Source organism: Gymnoscopelus braueri, assembly GCF_963280865.1.
Source record: "Gymnoscopelus braueri genome assembly, chromosome: 17".
Lineage (NCBI taxonomy): Eukaryota > Metazoa > Chordata > Actinopteri > Myctophiformes > Myctophidae > Gymnoscopelus > Gymnoscopelus braueri.
Genome location: NC_137617.1, coordinates 45,139,893 through 45,150,596, shown reverse-complemented (window position 1 = coordinate 45,150,596; position 10,704 = coordinate 45,139,893). Strand labels below are relative to the sequence as shown.

Here is a 10,704-nt window from a genome sequence, read left to right as displayed (position 1 = left end):
TGGATGCAGACGTCACCCCCAGAACCACCGTCTTGTTGAAAGGTAAGTTCAACATATCAGTCTGTTGCTCATTCACAAGATGGGGGATGATATGGCAATGATGATATAGACGCCTTAACAGACGACGTCACTGATAAGAACCAGTATGCGCGCGCAGGTCGGCAGCAAAAGAACCCCACCGCTCATAAGATCCAATGTAAAAGTGGTCACAGCCTCACGTGTAAAAATGCATCCCATCAAACTTTCAGATGCTGTTTTTCTCCCAGTGTGGAGGAGGAATGCTTAGGATTTTTACTGTGATCTCTCACTCTTGAAATATATAATCCTTGGTTTCTGTTGTGTCTAAACAATAACAACAATTCAAAGCAGTTATCCCCCAAACCCCACCTCCAGTGGCTGATAAGAACGGAGGGAGCGCTCTGTGATTATGGCACCAGAACCTGCTCTTGCTCGCGCAGCTGCAGCCTGTCAAGCCTAATTAATGCTCTGTCCCGCGCGCAGAGAACGTCCGAGAATAGCAGAACTCCAAGCTCACAGCGGTGGCATCCGCGACGCGGTTGTGAGCTTGTACAGTGTGTCAGCTGTTCTCGGCGTGATGAAGTATATATGTCTCGCTAGAGCGCACCCCACTACAAGAGGAGGTTGAATGAACTGAAACCAGCGCAACCCAAAACAGCAGGTTGGGATTTGATTACATGAAACGGTCACCTGTGCGTCCAGTCTCAATGTTTGTAAACAAATAATTGGTCTATTGATGATCCAGGAAAGAAAGGCAGTAGTTTCCCCATTGATGGTGTCATTGGTATGCAGGTTTCCGAACTATACATAGCCCACCAATGAGACGCACAGTGTCTCATCCTTTTCGGACATGTAGCTGTAGTTTTATTTTGTTGTTGCCTTTGGGGCTTTTAAAATGTTTTCTTTTGTTGATTTTGTATATTTTTTGTTTACTTGTAAGGAGTTTTTCATTCACTAGTGAGTAGACCGAAATGGCACCATCTTATAATAAGCATTAGTGAGGACCAATACCAAGAAAAAGTAGGTGAAGTGCTCCTTTAGGCTGAATTTTACTTAGCACACGGAAAATAGTCAATATGAGCTATCCGGTGCAAAGGCACACAGCTAAGTATATGTATGACTTTGTTGACTCAAATGAGGGTGCATGTGATGAAGGGAAATCAAGAAAGTTCAAAATATTTCAGATTATTTTGCAGTTGAGTTGATGTATATCTATGACCGTTGATTTTTGGAACTGACACAAGTTATTTTTGTCTAACACATTTTTTATTAGATTGATGAAAATTATGACAAGAAGTTGCAATTTTGCTGCTTGGTCATATGTTTGTTAGTACTCATGCATTTTTGTAGGGGGCGCTGTAATACCAGCTTTCATGAGGCCTAGAGATTTAGCATGGTGCATTGTTGACATTGTTTATCAGCTGAAATCTGTCCCCCCTGTTGATAAAGTGACTTTAACCCTGGGGTCCTAATGCATTTTCACACTCTTTTCACGCTTTCTTTTTCTTGACGTCCCTGCAGTGAATGGAGGAACCCATCGACAACAAAACCCCCAGCAGATTCAGTAGCTTGTCGCCAAGTTGACCAATCAGTCTGGCCTGGACATCATCCGTATCCACAAGCCTTTCCACACAGACAACCCCAGCATCCAGGGACAGTGGCATCCTTTCACCAACCCACCTCTTTCTATTATACATTCTATAGGCCCAGTTGTACCTACTATAGGCCCAGTTATAACTTCTATAGGGCCAGACACAGACGCACGCACGCACACGCGCACACACAGACACACACACACACACACACACACACACACACACACACACACACACATACACACACACACACACACACAGACACACACACACACACACACACACACACACACACACACACACACACACACACACACACACACACACATAAATAATGACCATCCCTGGGGCAATATACTGTAAATTTTTACAGAAACCTGCTAGAGACTGATTTTTTTGTTGTTGCGATGGGCATGTTTACTTGATTTGGATGTTATTTTTATATTTTGTAAAAAATAAAACGATTATTTATATATATATGTTTTTTTTTAGAGTTGCCAGTTATTTTCACCTTTTTTCTTCCAGTTTTGTCGTTTTGCCAATGAACCCTCTCCACACATTTCTGTGTTGCCACTGCTGTTGTACCGTACTGACTCACCTGCCAGTGAGGAGCCCCCACCGGGAGGACGTAGTGCCGCCGTTCTACTCTTCCTTTTCAGCACCCACCTCTGACAGGTGCCGTCCCCCTCCCTCCTGAACACGGACAGTGTGTTCGTATAGATGTGCGTCCAAGCCAGATGCCCCGTGGTGGATTCGAACCCCCTAGACTTCACAGTAGGCCTGTCCCCGACTAAGGATTTGTTTAGTCGACTCTAATTGGCGACTAATTGCCAATAGTCGACTGGCAGTCGACTAATAAAAAATAAAAATAAAATATTTTGCCAAAATACATCTTATTTCAAAGGGCCAAGTCTACACAGTTTGTTTTGTCTCCAGCAGAGTTTCTAGTGTCTCTATCTCTCTCTGGAAGAGGTTGCACATGAACTCTGCAGCCGCACTGAGGCGCTCCAACACAAACAATACCAATACAAAGACGAGGAATAAGAAGAATAAAGTGGAAGTTACGTGTGGTTGCAGGTGTAGACTTGGCCAAAAAACAATTTAAAACATTTTTGGCCCTTAAAAAAAAAGTCTAGAGTCGACTAAGAGACACTTAGTCGACTCGGACCCCCCGCGACTAACCAGTCGACTAGTCGACTTAGTCGAGGTCAGGCCTACTTCACAGTGGTCGACTTGGCCACCCGGTTGCCACTGAAGTTTACTTCTTTTTTTGTGGGGGTGTTACGCAGTGATGCAACTGCAGATAAGGTTTATAAATAAAAAAGAACGTTCAGTGTTTTCTGTCATACATCAGTCGATCTAATGTTACAGGCAGAATGGCGACCAGGCATAACTATTTATGCAAATAACTAATTGAGTAACTAAAGCACACATTTAATTTGAGTGTAATAAAAAGTACAATGTTTACCTCTGTGAATGATGTAAGTAATGTAATTATTGAGGACAATTTTGAAATATTCAAGTTGATTAAATACCTCAACATTGTATTGAAGTAAAGTACTTGAGATGCTTTCCACCACTGGGAACAATAAATGGTCCAGATTAGATCTACTCTTCCATCCTCCTTTTGTTTCTGTTCATATATCCATTCAGTGACATACAGGACTAAATACAAAGAGTTTGTTAAACCTTTGTATTTATACTTGATTTTGTATTCATGTCCCTGCTGAAAAAACCAGCTTAGACCAGCCTAAGCTGGACCAGCTGGTTTTAGCTGGTCTTGGTGGTTGACCACCTTAAGGTGTGTTTTGGACGTCCAAAACACACCTTAAGCTGGTCTTGGTGGTTGACCAGCTTAAGGTGGTAGGTTTTGCTGGTTTAAACTGGTAGCTGGTTTAAGCTGGTAGCTGGTATTTTTGATGGTTTAGCTGGTTTAAGCTGGTAGCTGGTATTTATGATGGTTTAGCTGGTTTAAGCTGGTAGCTGGTATTTTTGATGGTTTAAGCTGGTAGCTGGTATTTTTGATGGTTTAGCTGGTTTAAGCTGGTAGCTGGTATTTATGATGGTTTAGCTGGTTTAAGCTGGTAGCTGGTATTTATGATGGTTTAGCTGGTAGCTGGTTTAAGCTGGTTTAAGCTGCTATCTGGTATTTATGTGTATTCAGGTGTATTCTGGATATGCAGTGACCAACTTTGCTGGAGAGGATGCATGATCATGGTGAATTTCAGCCAGGTGCCCACAGCACGTGGTATATTTAAAAAACAGTAGCCTACAGTAGCCTATATAAAAGTGAGCAAAATCCACAAAGTCATAAATAATCATGTATCAATTTCATACATAACAATAATTTATTAAACACTTATAAAAAACCCTCAAAAACAACATTTAAATAACAAATAAATGTATAAATAAACACATAAATACATGAACTTCAACCTGAGGAACACACTAACACACACACAGTGTTCAAATGACTGGAAAAGAGTGAGAGAATATGAAAAATCGGACAGATCCGTCTTGATTACATGACTATGGAGATACTGTATACCGATGTGTGTGATGTTTGGAAAACATCTGTAAAGTTGCAGCCAAAAATGTGTCTTGCAAAAATCGGCCTGCTGGTGGCGCTATAAAGCATTACCCCCCCCTACACAGACACACAATTTCTTGTCCTTTCTATTGATGTCCTGGCCATGGTCCATGGCCTTCCTCTTTGTGAGAATGTTCTGCCCCTGCAGCCACCAATGGAAACAGTCTGAAAGAAAACAAACAAGAACCCCCAACAATAAAACAAATATAATTAGCAATATACTGCATGGGGTGAGTTAAATGAATTGTGATGTTTTGAGAAAAACTTAAAGTAACTTAAACTTCACCCATTTTCAACCTTATCTTCATATAACTAACTGATCCTCGCTAATGTTCATTATACAATGGCACCATTTCTGTCTACTCGTTCTGCCACTCATTGGTGGAATGTGGACAGTTCAGAAACCTGCCTACCAGTGACATCACCAATGGAGATTCCAAGCTAATAGAAACTACAGTGTGTCTCTACCTGGAAAGTTTGCATGCAGAAGTAGAAGCCATTGTTCTTGCATTAATAATGAACAAATAAAGTTGTTCTAAATGACCAAACCTGCCTACCGATGATGTCAAAGGTAGGCAGGTTTCTAAACTGTCCACGACCTATCAACGAAACACAGAGTGAGAAATGTGTATTAGTGAGGACCAATTATATGAAGATGAGTTGAAAATGGGGTGAAGTGTTTTTTTAACCCCGTGTTTCAGTTCAGTTAGAAAACATGCATTTGAATGAAAAAGGTGGGTGGACAGTGGGCAGGCAATAAGTCAGATGGCTACAATGGACAACAACAATTTGGGGGAAAAAGCTACCCCTGCCACACATGCATGTAGGGCTGCCACTACCAATTATTCTACTTGCGATTATTCTATTGATTACTTTTTTGATCTACAAGCTCACAACACGTCCAACGAGTTGCAAGCTTGTAGATCGGCATTTCTTTCAGCCATAAAATCGATTTTATTACAATAGAGTATTTTCTTTTATGATTGATTAATAAGCTTAATATAATCTCTTTTCCAGAAGGTGACATTCCCGTTTCCCGATCAGTTTTTCATAGCTTCATTTGATTGGCTCGGCAGCAGATATAAATTGGAAACAACCAACATCTCCATATGTGTTTCTGGTTGAAACAGTATGCTGCTGAGACAACCAAATGAAGGTATGAAAAACTGAACAGGTAACGCTAACGGGAATTCCACCTTCTGGAAAAGAGAACTACAGTCATGCACAGAGCAGATTGAATTATGAGATCAAGTCATAATGAACCCCCCCACCCCACAGTAAACATACCTCTTCTGAGTCCTGCGGTCAGGGGGGTTTGGCCTCCCCCTTGCTAGTGGGGCATTCTTTGTAAGGCTCCTGCATGGTCTTCAGGGTTGTTGTCCCCCAAATGGCAACAGCAAGCTCCTTCATGAACAGGGAGTCCTTGGTGTTTGCTGCCACCATCTTCCAGATCTCCTTTTCGAGCCACACACCAGAGCCAATCTGGACCTGAAACAGAAGAAAACAACACATGTTTTAGAAATTAAAAAACATTTTACCATGACATTTCAGACTCATTTTTGACAAAAGCAGGCCCACTTCAAACAGAATTTACTGTAAAGAAATTACATTTTCAAGGACCCCCAAATGTGGACCCATTTAGAAAAGAGTTGGTGCCATGGACCTCCAATAGAGAAGATGTTAATTGTTGGATTACATTTAGTACAGAATTCTACAACTGTCTATACTGTAGGTGGGGAGAGTTGAAGTAATTCTTATACAGTACATTGTCATTGGATTACATTCTAGCTGGTAAAATAGTAGTGAAATTAACCTTTTCCACCCGGCATCCCTATTTTGTTCATGCCATAGGCAAAACTGTTCAAAAAGAGTTCAAAAATAGCAAAACATAGCTGATCTACAAGCTCACGATGCATCATGACACGTTGCCTATTTTTGAAATGATAACTGTTTCTTATTTAGCTGGGGACACTGTGGAACCCCACTTTTAAGAACCACTGTCCTACACAGTATGTTTCTTCAATACCTTGTCACCGTTGCCGTCAAACATCCCAGGTGTCGATGCCAAATCGTCTGACTCGGGGGAAGAGGAAACAGAGGAAGTTGCAACTGAAAATGTAGAGAATCATATTTAAGCTCCTTTTGGCAGTATCACAGTACTTATATTGTACACATTGTCACCATTTTCCGTAGAACAGTATCACTGTCTAAACACACCTATGCTGTCACTGGTTTGCTTATCTGCAGCAGGGATGTCAGGCTTTGCTGCAGAGCTATATTGGGGCCCTTCCTCCAGTTTCTGTTTTGCAATCTCTAATTTGTTGCATCTTAAAGCATGAACAGGGTACGGAAAAATAAAAAATAAAAACTGAATTGATGTATGCCTTAGTAGGATACCAGTTTAATAATGAGCCTAGCATCTGTCCACTCCATTTAACATGCTTTCTATATAATGTTTTTTAACATTTGTGGTCAAGATCTAAGTAAAAAAGAACATGAGAACAAATAACCAACATATCGATATATACAAAAAGAGAAGAGCAAACTCATGCAACTGTTTCGTTAACATTAGTCATTGCTTAGTTTTAAGATGCTGTAGGTCCAGCTCCAACTCTTTGGCCTTCTTCTGGGTATGACTGTACTTGACATTTCGTCGTGGATAGCTTGGGGAACAACAGCATCTCCACCGTATTCAGACGAGTCAGAGTCTAAAGGTAGTGCAAGTAATATATTTTGGATAAAACAAGATGTTTTTTGTTAGAAAGTTAAAGTGGAATAAAATGTAATTTTATGCAACCTGTATCGTAGAGTATATTAATACAATATAACTTATACAATCTGTATGTTAGAGTATGTTAATACAAATAATACAATATAACTTATATAATTGGGGTGGTTGTATTTAGTCTCCCTGCTCTTCTATTGAGACATTTAGATAGTGTCAAAGGTCATGTCTCACCTAGACACAGGATCTGACATGAATTTTGATCTGATGGTCAAGATTCAATGTATCACCTGAGCAAGCAGGCAGGCTCTATTAGCTCAATGGTAAAAGGTTACAGCACTTGCTCAGGAAACCGGGTTCAAATCCGGGGTAGAAGAGGAAAGTTACATAGTGCAGCTTTAACCCATTAAGACCTGGGGCCGATTCTAAAAATGCTCTCTAAATCCTAAAAGTTTTTTTAACATAAAAGGAAAAAGATTTGAGGTACAAATGTTCACTTTAAAACATATATTCAAAGATTTTCAAAAATAGCAGATCTACATGCTCATAGCGTGCCACTCGGTGTCGCGCTATGAGCTTGTAGATCTGCTATTTTTGAAGCCAAAGGTCTAGCCAAAGAAATCAAAACAATTACACAGATGCGTTCCTGGTCTAAATGGGTTCAAATTTTGTATGCCCACTTCTTTGTGTCATCACTTCCAATTGTAACTTATTTATCCTGTATCCTGTATGAGTTCTGATTGGTTAAATTTGGTATTCCTGGAAATGCATTTTCGGCTTACTAAAGAGGTGGAGAGTCTGGGAGACCCCTGTTACTGAACAAGCAATGATTACTTTAACATTTAACAAAACAATATCACTTTACCTTCAAACTGTTTTCTTCTCTTTGTGGGAGGGAGGGGGGGGGCATAACACATAATGGTTCTCTCTGGGTTCCTTTTTCTCTTTCAGTAGGGCTGCAAACCATTCATTTTGGCCACTGCAGCCAAAGAAATGTGTAATAATAACACACACACACACACACACACACACACACACACACAGACAGACAGACAGACAGACAGACAGACAGACAGACAGACAGACAAGGGAATAATTAATGTTCAGAGTTCACGGGATATTAAAACACTCTGTAGCTTCATCACTGAAAGCGTGTGTCCACACACACACACACACACACACACACAGACGTCATATTCTCAATTTAGTTTTGAGCGGCACATAGGCAAGCAGTAGTGGCCTATAGTATAAATTATATTGTATATTCCCACTATAATTTATTGTAATTATTGTCATAATCCCTTTATCAAGACAAATTAAATAACTAAACAATGTGTAGAGTTGGGTCATGACATGAGTCACTTGTGATTGACTTCGAACACAGCAGCCTACGCACTTAATTATCAATACAGTAATAGTAGGCTAAAACGCCTACATAAATAGTATTTCTGTGTGTCAACACTCACCTAAAATGTCCGCCGCTTCTTCTTCTTTCTTTTATCTTCTCTGAAGCCGGTTTATAATTATTTTTGATGAATCCAAAGCAACGCAATAAACTTTCTACTGAAGTGAGAGCTGCAGCCTGCAGGCAGCTCGACTCAGATAGCTTTCATTCTCCCCGCGTATCGAGAGCGGTAGTTCAAGGGTCACGAGCCTGCTGAGACAGTGTTGCCAGATTTTGTGAGAGAAATAAGCAGCCAGGTCTGTGAAAAAAATTAAGCCCAAAAGAAGCGACATTTAAACCTATTTGAAAATAGCCGATCTACAAGCTCACAGTGCGTCGCATTTGCAACACATTGTGAGCTTGTAGATCTGCTATTTTCAAAAATAATAAGTGAAATATTTCACTAATATTTACAAGCAACTTTACAGAAAAACAAGCCCAAAGTCACTTATAATAAGCAGATATGGCAACACTGCCCAGGGCCCATAAAGGGCCCGCTTCTCTGTAAAAACAGATGTACAAGCTCACAACACGTCAAATTGCGACAAGATGTAGATCTGTAGATCTGTTCATTTTGGTAACCATAGCAAAAAAAAGTGTTATTTAGAATCAAACTAGCATATTATTTGCCAATTGCGAAATTAAGTAAATAAGTTTGGATGAATGTTGTTATGATAATAATAATACATTATTATTATTATTATTATTATTATTATTATTATTAAATATAATATTTATGTCACATCACAAGAAAAGGACAAGAAATGTAAAGTAAAATACAATGCAATACAATACAATACAATACAATACAATACAATACAATACAATACAATACAATACAATACAATACAATACAATACAATATACTGTATATACTGGGGGGGGGGGCAATTGTAACAGAAGAAAATCTTCACAGTCTAATGGCAGGTATGATGTCTCCCCGGGATCCAAACTAGTTAAAATAGCAGATCTGCAAGCTCACAACGCTTGTAGATCTGCTATTTTCACTGCATGCTTTTTTTTAATTAATTGATGGAATTTCTTAGATTTTGTATTTATTTGTTTTTTTATTGATGAAGATTTTAGATTTTTGGGTGGGAAATGTTTTGAAATAATATAGTAATATATTTTTGTAGGAAACAAAAAAAGGGATCTTTCCTCGTGATGTGTACATGACCCACAAATGGGCCCCGACCCACTGTTTTGGGAAACACACACGTGATCTAACCCAGTGGTCCTCAACCCTTTCAGGCCGCGACGTCCCAAAATAATCATATTTGAACTGGGGACCCCCCACCCTTAAAGCACTTGGAATGTAGGAGTTGATGCATTACGTTTAGTTTGACTCTATTGTGAAAATAGCAGATCTTCAAGCTCACAACGCCTCGCAAGGAAGGTGTTGTGAGCTTGTAGATCTGCTATTTTCAAAATGTTTTCTTATATTATTATTATTGTTAGACAATTTGGCCAATGTTTGACATTTTTTTATAGTATAGTTTGTTGATTACTTTTGATGCAGTAATGGTGTTTTTTTTTTTAGGTACTAAAAAGGTCTTAAAGGTCCTTAAATTATCACTTCACTGTCATCTGGGGACTGGGACCACCCCCAAATCACGTGGGGACCCCCCTGGGAGTCCCGATCCACATGTTGGATCGGGATCTAACCAAACTTGACCAGCTGCTAAGCTGGTCTTTGCTGGTCTGTCCAGTGTCCAGCCATCTGACCAGCTAAGTCTAGCTGGTAAGCTGGTCTTTGCTGGGAAGTCCACCCATTTGACCAGCAAAGACCAGCTACCAGCTTGGCTTTGCTGGTCAGTCCAGCCAGCCAGCTGGCTGACCAGCAAAGACCAGCAGAATCCAGCTTAGTGACCAGCTAACTAACTACACTGGCAAACCAGCCTGACCAGCCTGACCAGCTTGTCCAGCCTGGTATGCCATCTAAACCAGCTTAAGACCAGCTAAGACCAGCTAAGACCAGCTAAAACCAGCTAAAACCAGCAACCACCATAAGCTGGTCTGTGCTGGTTTTTTCAGCAGGGGTCAACAACAAAGACAAACACTAAGTTAAGAAGCCGTTTCTTTGCATTTTAAAACGTGGAGAGAGTGACTTCACATCTGACCACAATGACGATGGAACACAGGGAGCTCAATAAGAATAAGTGCAGTTCATAAAGACTCAGGTCATAGTTCATAAAAACAGAGGTCATGGTGGACAAACAAGTTATCAAGTAGATCAGGAGTCAAACTGAAATGTTTGTCTTTGAATGAATAAATATTGCTTTTATTTTTTTACAAGACGATAGTTGAATCAGTATGTGAATGTATTGTAATA

The 10,704-nt window shown here is 40.0% G+C and overlaps 1 long non-coding RNA gene across 1 annotated transcript; it reads right to left on the bottom strand.

Moving 5' to 3' along the window:
* Positions 1 to 3,938: 3,938 nt before the first annotated feature.
* Positions 3,939 to 6,743, bottom strand: LOC308104560. Its single transcript, XR_013934835.1, has 3 exons — positions 6,230 to 6,743; positions 5,491 to 5,691; positions 3,939 to 4,368 (listed from the first exon to the last, which is right to left on the bottom strand). It is a non-coding gene; the product is annotated as an uncharacterized lncRNA (long non-coding RNA).
* Positions 6,744 to 10,704: the final 3,961 nt, after the last annotated feature.